The following is a 14,375-nucleotide window of genomic DNA, read 5'->3' on the forward strand; positions in this document are numbered from 1 at the left end:
GGGTTGAATTCAGCTTTTAAGTCACGGCTTGTAATAGATGTCAGAGAAGTTATTTGGGCTCAGGTCCAGATACAAACTCATAACAGGAGCTCATACTGATTGCCTCAATTTACAGGAGAACATTATGCCACTGAATTAAATTTGGAGCTGGACCAAAAAACCCCCAACATCACCCAATTTATACTACCTTCCATCCTTCTCAGCTATCACCTTGATGTCCAGATCCCTCTTCCCTCTTCCCTCTAAATTCTATATAAGAGGCTGGGCCAGTAGTGGCAATGGCAGCAGTAGGGATTTTTCAGTCCCATCCCTGAGAGGCAGAACATCTCTATGCCCTCTGCTCCCACCCCAGTAAACCAGCACTGTATATGGCAGTGTGCCACTAAGGGAGTTCCCCGTGAGCCATGGGAAATAATATAGTTTTAAAGTCCACATTGCAGGTCTGCTTTTAAGACCAAAATATGAAATATGTCGGCTTCCAAAGAGCTTAGATTTTCAAGGCCCCTTCACAATACAGCCTTCTGTTCTTTAAATATGTCCAGATGAAATGGTCCTTTTTTAAATACTATTTTTATAGCATCAGATATTTTACAGATTTGTTGTGCTGTCTTCATGAAGGAATATCATATAACATAGACATGAAAATGTGTGATTTCTTATTCCCATCTTTTAGAAGGGTACTCAAAGCAATGTGCAGTTGCACGAGCAGTAAGAATGAGGCTGTTATGGAAATCTTTGTGCTTCTTTTCCCTTTAACTAAATTAGGCATTTCAGTTTATTTTTTTCCTGTATATGTAAGTGCAAGTAATAAAATTCTGTGCCGAATTGCAATGTAAATGTAACCAGAACTACCATTCCCTTGAAATAACATTCAAGCCTCCAGCACTTCTGATTCAATTTTCAAAGCTAACATTATAGCTGGCTAAAGATAATTATCCAAGCAGATATAATTTTGTTGTTTCTGTTTAAATGATTAATTATGAACTTCTGTTAGCCTGCTTGGATTTTGTTAGGTTTTGCTAATGTTTTTAAGAATTCAGACTCAGATAACTGTTTTAACTACAGTGTCATGTCAAAATACTTTTCACCTTATGCTAAAAGAGAACATCATTCTTCTTACAGCATCTCTGCCCTCTGTTTTCTTTTGGATGGACAAAGCTACCCAACTCAAATATTATTATCGTCTTCTATTTTATCATTGTTTCAGGATGAGATCATCTTTTCAAATAGAGTGGTTCAGAAATAGTCTTCTTTAATAAATACTTTATAGGCAGCTTGAGATTTAGTCCTTTTCAGCACAGTCGTTCAAAGAGTCACAACCACATTTTACTCTTTGTGAAATAGTCCCTCAAGTACCTTTTCAGATTTTACAGCATAAAGTCCATTCCTGTGTACAGGATATGTGGTGACAGACCAACACTGTATGCCTATTGGTGATATGGTGAGTGTTTGTGTGTGTGCGCGCGCAAATACACACACACACACACACACACACACACACACACCAATCATTTCTCCATCCAACCACATTGACAGTAATACTTGTCAGTTTTATCCTTGTCTTGCTGCCCTGGATCTCTTTAAAGCTTGATGGATGTCTGCTCTTGCAATTGAGATACTGCCAAGGGTTGCCCTCCTCAATACCCTTCCAGGTTGAATTTGTCTGTGAGATCATAATAGAGCTACCTACAAATAAGCCGATTCCTATCTCCACAGCCTTGCCCTGGACTCTTTTTCTTGGTTTCTTTAGAGCAGCCTTCCTCCACCATTGGGTCTCTGGATGTTCCTAAATTACAGCCTTAATAACCACTGACCACTGGCTATGTAGCTGGGGATGTGGGGGTTGTAATCTGTTAGCATAAGGGCACTTAAGGTTGGGGAAATCTGCTTTTGGGAATAACAAAGTCTTAGGAACTGTGTACATTTAGATGACCTTCCTACCCTGATCCCTTTTTTTAAAGGAGCCAGAACAAATATTCATTTAAATGATGAAAAAGACAACAATTGGCCTCCTGATCTTATTGATTATGTAGTAAACCTTTCTTTATTAATGTAGTCAAGACATCTCAGATCAGTTTCCCAATTTGTTTCCCAAGTAAAATGTTGTTTTCCCTATTGCCTTTCTTCTTCATTTTTTAAAGAGAAAATTGTTAACACTGTCTGCTCTCTTGTGTAGAGTTGCAATTACTTGATTTTACACCAAGGACTGTAATTGTTGTTGTTGTTGTTGTTGTTGTTGTTGTTGTTATCATTATCATTATTATTGGCTGCTGAAATGGCAAAGTTCATTTTATAAAGGGGAAAATGTCTGCAAAACATGTTTTCTTTCTTTAGGAAATACTCTTGTTGCTTGCACTGTAGATGTTAATTGGTTGGCTGGTGTAGCAGTTATGCCAGCATGATGAAATGGTGGAATATAATACCAGTACAACAGTAGTCCTATGCCAGCACATCGACAAATCCAGCAGCAGGTGTGAGATTACAATAGAAAATGTGAATTTGAAATTAACCTTGCCATTGTTACATATAATCCATGTGGCCATTCATGAGATATCCATAAACTGGATCCAGAATGATCACATGGAGCGACATTGTTAGCACATGAGTGCACCCTTGCTATATATAGCTGACCCTCATCCCTAAGTGTACTAATTTAGTATTGAACATGACTTGGGGTCTAAATGCAGTTTGCAAGTAATTACTAGAACTTTGATACAGAAGTCACTAGAGATTTGTGAGCTGGCAAACAAGTTTCAAAGCATTGTCCCCTTATGTAAAGAGAGGCTAATGAGTCTGACAGAGTTGCAACAGGGTCACTGCTCCCTGAGCAAGTATAAAATACTGTCGGTGGAGCTCTGTTCAGACTACAAGATGTGTGCCAAGATGTTGCCTTCACTCTGTTGAATATGCTTTGTTGTTATGCGGATACTGAACAATTTGGTATGCGTGATGACATTTGTCAGTGGAGAGATGAGGGCAATGTGACCCTCTTCAATCTCCTTGATCAATCCTTGGCTTTTGATGCTGTCATCTGTGACATTCTTCTGGAGTGTCTCAGGGAAGTGGAAGGGAAGGCTCTGTGCTTCAGCCATTCCATTCCTTTCTGGGCACTATTCAGAAAGCACTAAGGCAGTAGTCCTGTGGTGTCCCACAGGGTTCCATCTTTTCCGCCATGCTGCCATCAGAAGATCTGTAATGATGTGTCACCAATATGCAGATGACAACCATCTCTAACTCTCTGTTGCATCAGAATTGGGAGAGGCAATTGAGGCGTTAGACTGGTGCCTGGGGGGCAGTGATGGACTGAATGTGGGCCAACAAATTCAAGACGAATCTTGAAAAGGTTTGATGTGTCCTTGGTTCTTGAGTCTAGGAGATGGGAAGATGGCCCATCCAGGATGGGGACTGCACTCCCATGGAACAGGTATGTAGCTTGGAGGTGCTCTTAGATTCAACTTTGTCACTGGAGGTTCAGGTGACCTTAGTGGCTAGGAGTGGCTTTTTCCATCTCTGGCTAGCTCACTAGTTATGTCCCTTTTTGGACAGAGACTTGGCCATGGTACTCAGTGCCCTGGTACCTTCCAGATTGGATTATTGCCATGTGCAAAAATCTTTATATGGAAAAGTATATTACTAACTTCAAAATGTGGTAAGCCAGTGCTGGTGCACTTGGGGGCCTCCCCCCCCCCCTGCTGAGCAGGACCCTGGACTTCTACCCCCAAGTCCTGCAAACAGCAGACTAAAAAAATCCCTCCTCCTTTCCTAATGCACAATCCTCTGACAATACTCATGTCCATGTTCCTTTAGCCTGCTGTAAGTAATGGAAATGGGTGTGTGTGTGTGTGTGTGTGTGAGAGAGAGAGAGAGAGAGAGAGAGAGAGAGAGAGAGATTGTTTTGTGTGGTCTGAGACAAAGTTAAGGCCTAGCACAGCCCAAGGGATTGATTCAGACTTAATTTGAAGTTCATAATAACTTTTTGACAACTGGGAAATCAGTCCATTTATTCCAAATTAATTACATATAAGATTATGGGCAGTTTGCCCATCTCTAATATTAAGGTGTTAGAACCTGAAGCTGTGATGTGTGTGCTATAAAATGTAACAGTTGTTGCTGCATCTAAAAAAGGAAAGCATCAGATACATTTTAGAACTGGAAACCTCTCCTGTGGTGTAATTGAGATTAAATAGTCATTGGAACAAAAGAAAATAGCGGTTTTCAATTGACATTGCAAAGAACGAAATCATATCCTTTGAAATGATAGTGAATGGGCACTTCTATACCATATTAATGCAAGATAGTTTCCTGTGTTGGAAGCTTTCTGTTTAAGTGGGATATTTCATTAAGTGGGATGGAACATACGTTGAAAGTGCAGTTTAATTAATTCCTTCTTGATTATATTACAAACTATGCTATCATCCCAATTTAGCTGAATTTCACTAACTACTTGCTGACCCATTGGGGATTAGTAAATTTTGCAAATTAACAAGCAATCACACTGACTCATATTTCTTTCTGCTTCTTCATTTTAAATAGCACACAAATTAATTTAACTTTCACATTATACCTCTTTTAGAATGTGTGCGTGTGCCAAAACAGAGGGCAAAATAAGTCTTTGCTTCTTGGAAGGTGTATAGACTATGGGTTACATTCAAAGACTTGCACCCATCTGCTCTTAGAACCTCAATATATAGTTGTGACCACAGATTCTTGGGTCACTATGAAATTCAGGAAACTTGCTCTTTCTTCTCTTTCTTAAACATGTGATCAATAATCTTCCTTTCTTTACATTTCTACTTTCAAAAATTCACTGACTATCCCACCCTCCCATGACTTTGGTTTTATTGCATCAAATTGTTTTTATGCATTTAATTGCTGTATTTAATTTAATTTAATTGTAAGAACTCTCCTGGGATAAAAGACAGACTATAAATAACCTTATTAGGGCCAAAAATATTATAAGTTAACACAGTATTCCTTTTTAGATGGTGGCAATATGCCTTAAGTAGTGGAATTCTGCCTAGCACAACATTTCAATCAAGACTGCAGGGGATAAATCAGAGGCAAACCTATGGCCACCTCTAGGTTGGATCTACACACAGGGGGAAACCTCTATAAATAAGTCAGAAAATAGATTGTTTTAACAAAAGGGGGGGAACCCTATGGAAAATCACGTAGAAAAAAATTCTGCTCTCTGGTGCCATTTGGTGTTGTATGTTTATAACACATTCAAATGCTTGTTGCTTTACTAATGTAGCTTAGTCACTTGTGTGGTGACCACTGCAGTGTCTGTTGGTACCACAAGCAGAGGCTGTTTTATGATAGCTGACCACACAGAACGGGGTTCTTTTTGCATGCTGTTATTCCTTCATTTCCAATAAGACGATGTTCATAGAGATGTAAAGGGGGGAAGGAAGATTGTTTTTGGAGTACAGGAGAGTCAGGGAGTTGAATCTGGAACTATTCTTTTTTTTTTTTTTTTTTTTGCATGTACCAAAATAAGCAAGAATCTTTGAGCTGTAGAGTAACAGAGGTAATTCAATATCTGCTTTGACTTCATTTCCTCTCCCCTTTTTATTTTCTTTTGGCGCTTATAACAGCTCACCTCTAAAAGCCTTTCAAAGCTGCACATTCTCTCTGCTTAGTTCTCTTCTAGCCAAACTTGCTTCCCTTCAGTGTGACTGGAGGAGCAAACTAGTGTGACTTGGGGGAATGACTGTAGCTCAGTGGCGGAACATCTAACTTGTGTGCTGAAGACCCCAGGTTCAATCCTTGGGATCTCCAGGTAGAAATGGGGCTGTCCATTATCTGAAACCACAGAAAGCCATCAACATTCATAGTAGATGATACTGAGCTAGACAGACCAAATAGCCTGACTCAACATAAGGCATCTTCCTATATTCCTAACTAAACAAACAGAATACAGGTGTCTGCTTATCCAGGTGGACTACTTTGTGTGAGGTATAATTATGAAGACAACGAGCTGTGTCATGAAGTGTCATGAAGACCTTTTATTACATTTCATGCACCAGAGTTTACTTCAGTTGTAACAGAAACTGCTTCCATTATTATTTTTTGTCCTTTTACAGTGCAGTTAACTGCAAGAAAGGGAAAGCTGAATAACATTTAAACAATTCTTGGTAGACTTAGATAATGGCAGATTAATAATAATATGGTTTACTGAAGTATCCAAGGTGTTTTATAACCCTACCACCTCAGAATGTGCCCCTTCTTGATTTTCTCTGTGAGGTGAGGTTGTATTTGGGTGTTCAAATTATGCCTTCTGTCAAGTTTTTAAAGAACAGGAGAGAGGAAAAACACCTTTCACCGGGATGGATACTGGGAATGTGCAATCATTTCCTCGGTATGTGATTATCAGTGCTGTGCTAGTGACCTGCAGATTGAGACTAATTGGACTTAATATTATGAAAGTCACTTCTGCTGCTCTGAAGCGGTATGATATTTGAAAATAGCTAAAGCTGTAAAGAGAAAAAGAGATTGTAAAGCCCTGCATTAAGATGGATTTTTTTAATTATTTGTTTATTATAGTTATTTGGCACTTACTATAGCAAAGTTGTCAAAGCAACTTACATTTTTTAAAAGCAAAGAAACAAACCAGACAATACCAAATTTAAAATACAGCATGAAATGATTGCACCCTACCCCAGCTGTGGAGAATGTTCAATGTGAATAAGTGTAAAATAATGCTTATTTGGGCAAAATACTAATCTAACACTAATCACTGATTACTAATCACTAATGCAAGAAGATCAAACCTATCCATTCTTAAGGAAATCAGCCCTGAGTGCTCACTGGAAGGACAGATCATGAAGCTGAGGCTCCAATACTTTGGCCACCTCATGAGAAGAGAAGACTCCCTGGAAAAGACTCTGATGTTGGGAAAGATGGAGGGTACAAGGAGAAGGGGACGACAGAGGACGAGGTGGTTGGACAATGTTCTCGAAGCTACAAACATGAGTTTGACCAAACTGCAGGAGGCAGTGGAAGACAGAAGTGCCTGGCGTGCTCTGGTCCATGGGGTCACGAAGAGTCGGACATGACTAAACGACTAAACAACAACAACAATCACTAATGGAGTGATGACTGATGAGGAAATGGCTCTTGGGGTCAGAGCAGATAGCTCCATGAAAATGTAAGCCCAGGGTGTTGCAGCAGTAAAACAGGTAAATTCCTTGTTAGGAAACAATAGGAAAAGATTTGAAAATAAAACTGCCAATATTATTATGCCGTTATACAAATCCATGGTGGGCCCGCTCTTGGACTGCTTTTTGTCCTTTTCTGGTTGTCATGCTTCAAAAAAGATAAGGAGAAGACATGGTAAAGGTATATTCAAACACACATGGTGCAGAGAAAGGGGACAGAGGGACATTTTTTTCTGCCTTTCTCAAAATACTAGAGCCCTGGGTCATCAAAGGAAGCTGAATGGTGAGATTCAGGACAGACAAAATGAGACACTGTCACTGAAGATAAGGCTGCCAATGGATATAAGGCAAGAGGGCTATAATATCTTCAGGATAAGAAGTAGCATGTATTTGTGTTAGATTATGTCCTTAAATTGTATGTGCCGTATGTGTGTGTGTGTGTGTGTGTGTGTGTGTGTGTTAGTTTCATAATTTCCCAAAAGCTTCTTTTAAGAAGAGGTCATATTAGAAACATCCTGGGAATTGAAGATTTGTTTCATACAAGATATTTATACTACAAGAAATTTCAATATTTTATCATGCTATTTTTGGGCTTTGCCTTCTATTTTCAAGATTAATGCCACCCGTTAAGCCCTCAATAGGGCCAACTCCTGTCTGGGAACAATAAAGCTGTTTTTGATTTTAATTAAACAGCCTTCAGTTCCTGGCAGTTGCTGCCTCTCTGGGCTCAGTATCAATATGTTCACAAACAAAATATCATCTTAGCTAGAAGGTTATGAACACCATAAAACCAGCTCTAAATTTATCCCTCTGTCTGCTTAGGGGGAAAAGGAAGCTGATAACATACAAAATTAAATAAAATAACAAAATAAAATAATACTTGTAGCACCAATCATCACCAGTTCCAATAAACAGCATATGCAGCTAAGAATTATTATTATTATTTTGCCCCAACTGGCATCATTTTACATTTGCTTATAATGAATCATGTTTGCCTTTTTCATATCTATTCACCAAGTTTGGAGAGATCCTTCTGGAGCTCCTCACAATCTCTCCTCCGACCTTACCAACCTGAACAATTTGGTGTTAGTAAATGTGGCCACATTGCCACTCACCCCTAACTCTCGGTAGTTTCTTAAAAGTTCAAAGCATGTTTAAAAGCACAGGTCCCAATACTGATCCTTGGAAGACCCTTTACATCTTTCCATTATGCAGTTCTCAACCTGTGGGTCCCAGATGTTGTTGGACTACAGCTCCCATCATCCCTGAGCTCTGGCCTTGCTAGCTAGGGGTGATGGGAATTGTAGTGCAACAACATCTGGGGACCCACCATATGCCTTCTCTCTGTTTCCTGTTCTTTACCAGATATCAATCCATAAGATGACATGTCCTCTAACATTTATATTTAAAGCACTCTTATACCACTTTAAGAGCCATGGCTCCCCCCCCCAAAAAAAAATCTTCAGAAGTGTGGTTTCTAAAGAGCAATGATAATTGTTAGGACGTTAAGAAATTACATTTCCCATTAAGCTTTGGGTGAAGCCATGGCTCTTAAAGTGGTATAAGAGTGCATTAAATGTATGGTGAAGATTACCCTACAGAGTTAACAGTGGAGAGGGGAGAGGAAGTCACAAAATAAATTACTGGAAAGAAGAACTCAAACAGTGGAGGTAATGTCAGCGTCACAGTTGGAATGCTGTTGGAGAAACAAGAAAAAAGACAGAAGGCTGCAAAGTATTCAGTTTTCTGAATCCACTAAAGATCTGAGCACTGACAGGGCTGGGAATTACTTTATTGCAGGGTTTTGGCCTGAGTACAGAAACAGCCTGAGATTAGGTTTTGTTGAATGTGTTTGCCTATGTTACTTTCATTTGTTCTTATGGTTCAAACTGTTTGAATTTTCTTTTAAAAAATAACATTAGCCATTTAAATTTCTGCTATCCAAAAACTTTTAGTAAGAGCTAAATTTCTTTTGTTTTCACTTTGTGACCTTACTATTCACCGTATGTCTGATTTGTTTACTGTACAACCTAGTACAGAAAGGGAGTGTAGATTAAAGAGGTTAAAGAGCTGTTTTGTTGAGGAAGCCAGGGATTAAATATATCCACTTGGTGGTAGCAGTGAGAACTGAAGAATGATAGCTTGGATTTTGTTGGTTTGCTTGCTTCCCATCATTCTTACATCCCACAAAATATGAATTTGTTGTAGAAAATGCATAAAAATAAAACAAAATGGTAAAGCTGTTTCATATTTATTTCACTATTGCAGGGAGAGGAGTGAAAAGAAATCCATTCGCTGCTCCTCAGTGCGGCTCTGCTGCCTCCCTATAAAGTCCCTGTGACCTCACTGCAAGTATGGGCTGCTGAAATGAGTGCAATGTATATAAAAATTTCAATTAGCCTGCTATCAGGCATTCAGTGGGCAGCCCCGCCCCTTCCAAAAAATTAAGCTCCTGAGAGCTTCTGGAGGAAGCTGAATTCTAAAGAATGAAAATTCCAGCAGTGCACCGTGATGGCATTTTCAAAAGATGTTCCCAAAAGGGCAAAATAGGAACAAAATATGGACAGTGATTCATGAGAGAGACAAATACCAGGATACTGGGACCTTACCTAGTGAATAGGGACAGCTGGAAAATATGCTTATAAAAGGGTTGGGGAAGATTCGGGGGGGGGGGAGATTAGGAGTCAAAATATTTATTAAGAATGCAGTTAGAAGGATCAGCTTCAAATTCTAGCAAGTAAACAATGGAGCTGCATTTCAGCACAAGCTATTTCTGTTATAATTAAACCCTTCTGCCCAGTGTGTACATTTAATTTTAGATGTGCGTAAGAGATCTGTGCTAATATGCCCTTTGCTAACTATCTGAATAAACCAGCAAGTAAGGAGAGGTTTAAAAAAAAAAAAAACTTTTTGCAGTGAGAGTGCTAATAGTTTACAGATATTTACATATTGTACAGAGCCTAATGAGTGTGACTTTATGAGTGTGAAAGTCCTATGAAATCTTCTTATTAAAAGTCAACTGTTAATTTGACTTGCTTTAGCGGGAGCAGGACCGATCCCATAATATGATTAATTTGACTCTGGGGCACCATGCTTTATGTTCAATGCATTACTTGAATTACTGAGGCACGCCATGCAGATTCCCCCAGGCCCTGACATTGCTCTTAAATTTATAGCTAGCTGTCCAGCAATCCTAGTTCTGAGCAACATTCCAGGTCTGGTCACCATTTTGTACTGAATATGCCATGTAGCACATAGTAAGAATTCTTGTAACAGCAGAAGCACAACCAGGCAAGAGTCAATATTAAAGAGACAATATTAAAGATACAATAAAATCAGTAGATTCTTACAAAAATTACAGTAAGTTAGGGGATCTGAACTTTACACCCAGAGGGTACATTTGAGAGGGTTAAAATTGACAGAGGTCGCAAAATAGCAATGCAATGGAGGAAACAATAAACAGCTTGAAGGAGAGACTGGCACAATCAGGTTATTATTATTATTATTTTCATATATTTTAATTAAGGATTTCGTCATTTACAAAAATGCATGCATTGTCTCTTTTTCAAATTCTTTTTTCTACAGATCAGTTTAATTTGTTGTGAGACATTAGTGTTGCATACAGTATAATGGTACCTCTGGTTACGGATTTAATTCATTTCAGGGTGCTGTGTGCACCCTGAAAAAACCATAACTAGAGGCACTGCTTCTGCGCATGCACGAGCAGCAAAGTATACACTTCCGGGTTTGCTGCGGCTGTAACTCGAAGATTCCGTAACCTGGAGGTTACGCAACATGAAGTTCCACTGTATTAGGTTAGGAGGAAAAGAGGGGAGGGGTAAATGGTGAGTGGGTGATGGCATGACTTTCTATTGATACCTAATCCATTTTTGAAATTGCTAAATCCTTGAGGCTAGGAGTATCATACTGCAGCTTTCTCCAGTGCTAATTACAGTCCTTGCCATTGCAGACTTTGTGACTCAGTCTACTTCAGTTTAGGCAGAATTTGCTGATCCAGAGGTTGTAAGTAGAAAAAGCTTTTCCATTTTGTGTTTTCTCTGTTCTGCCCAACATGACTTTCAGAGTATTTTCACTCATCTGCCATTTCTTCTTCTTTCACACCCTATGCTCACCCTCAGATAGCCAGTTTCTTCCATCCCTTCTTCCTGCTCAACTTTCATTCACTGCTTCTTCCTAGAATAGTTTCCAACTCTTATCCCCTTTGTCTCTATTCCAATTTTATTATTATTATTGCAGCTGCAGCTGCTAGTATCTGTGTAACCAAAAAGCTCCTGTATGACCTGAGGATGGGCTGCAGGGCTGAGTCCCATGGTGGGCACTTGCCCACAGTTCAAGAAGGCAACTCTGAAAAAGTATTGACAAAGCCAGAGGAAAATGAAAAGATGGGAGAAGAAAGCATATTAAGCTGCCCATACTCTGCAAGCCATAGTTAAGGCAGTCTTTATGTGTGTAGAAATGAATGGGTAACATGGTTGATAAAAACTCAAAACCTAGGCTTAAATTCCTCTGGAGGCTGCTTAAGAATGAATTGAGTCTGTAAACCTTCTGTATTCACAGAGACATTAAAGAAGACTTCTTCTTTTACCATATTCTCTTGAGGAGATGATTCACCCACTCATATCTGTACCCGCTATTTATCCTGCCAACAATTTCTTTAAGATTTTAAGTGGAGAAAGTGTGATGTTATGTTTCAAGTAATCATCTCTTTCTTTGGTACAATTAAATGTCAGCTCTAGCGAGGGTAAACAACAGAAGTTACAAGGAACATCTTTCGCCCCAACTTGAATATGTAAAGCAGACTATCTAGAAGTATCTAAATTAATTAATGCTGTATTTTGATCCTTACTTATATGTGGTAAGTCTCTAGAAAGGCACTTAAACCCATTACTACCAATATGCGCAACATTAGTTTAATTAGGATTTTAAAAGGAAGGGAATTCTTTCCCCGTTCTGTTATTTGACCCTCAGTTATAGATGAACCAGACATACGCAGAAAGGAACACAATCTGAATCTTAACAAATAGCTTGTAGACATGGGCAAAACCTATCCATCCCAATTTGTATTGGCCCAGGATTTTTTGGAAAATTCCTAGTCCTGTTAGTGACGGGTTCCCTTTTCTTGAACCTCTTTGTGGTTTGGTAGATGGAAAAGGAATGAAAAGGTATGAAAACAATAGCAAAGGCTAACCAAAGTTTCCAGCTTTCTGGAATGAAGGTTTCTGAACATGCCCACATCTTCAAACTTGGATGATGTTAGGCTGTATTATTATTATTATTATCCATTCTGGTCATTGAGAAAAATAAAAAAAAATCTTTCAAGGATGTCAAAACAGACTCTGAGATCTTCACAGCTAAGTGAGAAACAGGTTAGCATAGCCCCAAGTTTAAACCAGAAATTTCTAGAGCCTGTGACCCTTTCAGATCCAGTCGACTTTGCCAATGGTGGGGGATGAAAGGAGTTGTCTAGGCACATTTGGTATGCCTGCTCTATTTCTTTATTTATATTAGTCAATGAGAAATGAAAAGCACTTCCCATAATTCACTGCACAAACAGCTCAGAAAACCTCTCAGCTGTAGCCCCATATCTGCTTTTTTCACATGCCCACAAGCAACTTGAGAAATATTGCCTTGTCTTTTTTTATGGCAAATGGTCTGCAAATATTATTTTTAATAAATAATAAAAAAGAGAAGGTAAGTATCGAATGAGATTTCTGTCACCAAATAGTTATGAGCTGAGATAAAATGTTAAGGGGGAGGGGGTTGGGCCCAATTCATAATGGCCCAGGGATTCCCAAACCGAGAAGTTCGTTTATCTTTTATGCTTCATAATATATGTAAAGGTCAAAGCCTTATTTGATTTGGTCAAAAAGAAGTACAGTGGTACCTCAGGTTACATACGCTTCAGGTTACAGATGCTTCAGGTTACAGACTCCAATAACCCAGAAATAGTAACTCGGGTTAAGAACTTTGCTTCAGGATGAGAACAGAAATTGTGCTCCGGCGGCATGGCAGCATCGGGAGGCCCCATTAGCTAAAGTGGTGCTTCAGGTTAAGAACAGTTTCAGGTTAAGAACAGCCCTCCGGAATGAATTAAGTACTTAACCCGAATTACCACTGTATAGAAGATCACAAGGCAAGCCACACCTTCAATAGGTTACAGGGCACAAGATTTCCTCATTTTCAGCACACTTCAACTTTCCCTGGATTTAGGAAAGAAATGTTTGCCATGGCAGCTGGGATCAGAATGCACAATCTTACAATCCCCTGAGAGAAAGGGATTTTCTATTGGCGGCCAAGAACACATCTATGCTTGCACAATATAAAGTTGTGTCTAGTAGAGTGTAGCAGTTGGAAGATTGTGGAATAGAAGGAAAAGGCAAGTCCTGAATATAATGAAATCGTAAGAAACATAAGCAGAAATTTGAGAGTAAAAACAGGAACTACCACCCAGCTCTGCAGCCAGCCTTCTTTGCTAGGTGGGCAGCCAGGTTCTAGATGGAAAATTTTTTGGGGGAGGGGGGAAGCACATAGCATCAGCCAATACTTCTAATTTGTTTTGCCATGTTTGGTTGGAAATTTTGGCAAGCATAGCAGAAAGTCGCATCAACTGTATATCAAGGCAATTTTCTTATAAAATATATTTTTTCTTAATACTAATGCATTTTGACCTATATTCAGTTCTCCAGAAAATGAACAATATTTTTCTTAAAAAGTAATAACAATATTTTATTTATAATAATGCTAAACAGATAATAATCTCAAAAATGACTGTACAAAGTCTATATATTCTCACTCTCAAGTCTATATATGTCCTGGAAAATGCCAAAAACTAATAGGGTTAAAAATAGATATGCAATACTTAAAAATACCATATTTTTTGCACCAGAAGGTGAATCTTACCAGCGAAGCATCAGTTGCGTCCAGAGCTTCTCCCACCCTGCCCTCTCTCAGTTAAGCCTTCTTTTGCAGGTTAACCTCTTCTCCAAAGGTACACAGGCACTGCTATGTCATGGTCGCTGTTGAAGGGCTGGAAAGGAATTTTCCTGCATTGGCAGGTTTTGCCTTTCCCATAGGAAAATGTCAGAACTTTGGCGGTTTCAGGCCTTGGGCAGAATCCTTTAGTCTATCTTCCTAAATGGGGGGGGAGGAGCCTGAAACGGTGACCCACACCCCTCTTGTGACGGTGATCCCAGG

The sequence above is a fragment of the Podarcis liolepis genome (genome assembly GCF_965112155.1).
Source record: "Podarcis liolepis genome assembly, chromosome: 4".
Classification (NCBI taxonomy): domain Eukaryota; kingdom Metazoa; phylum Chordata; class Lepidosauria; order Squamata; family Lacertidae; genus Podarcis; species Podarcis liolepis.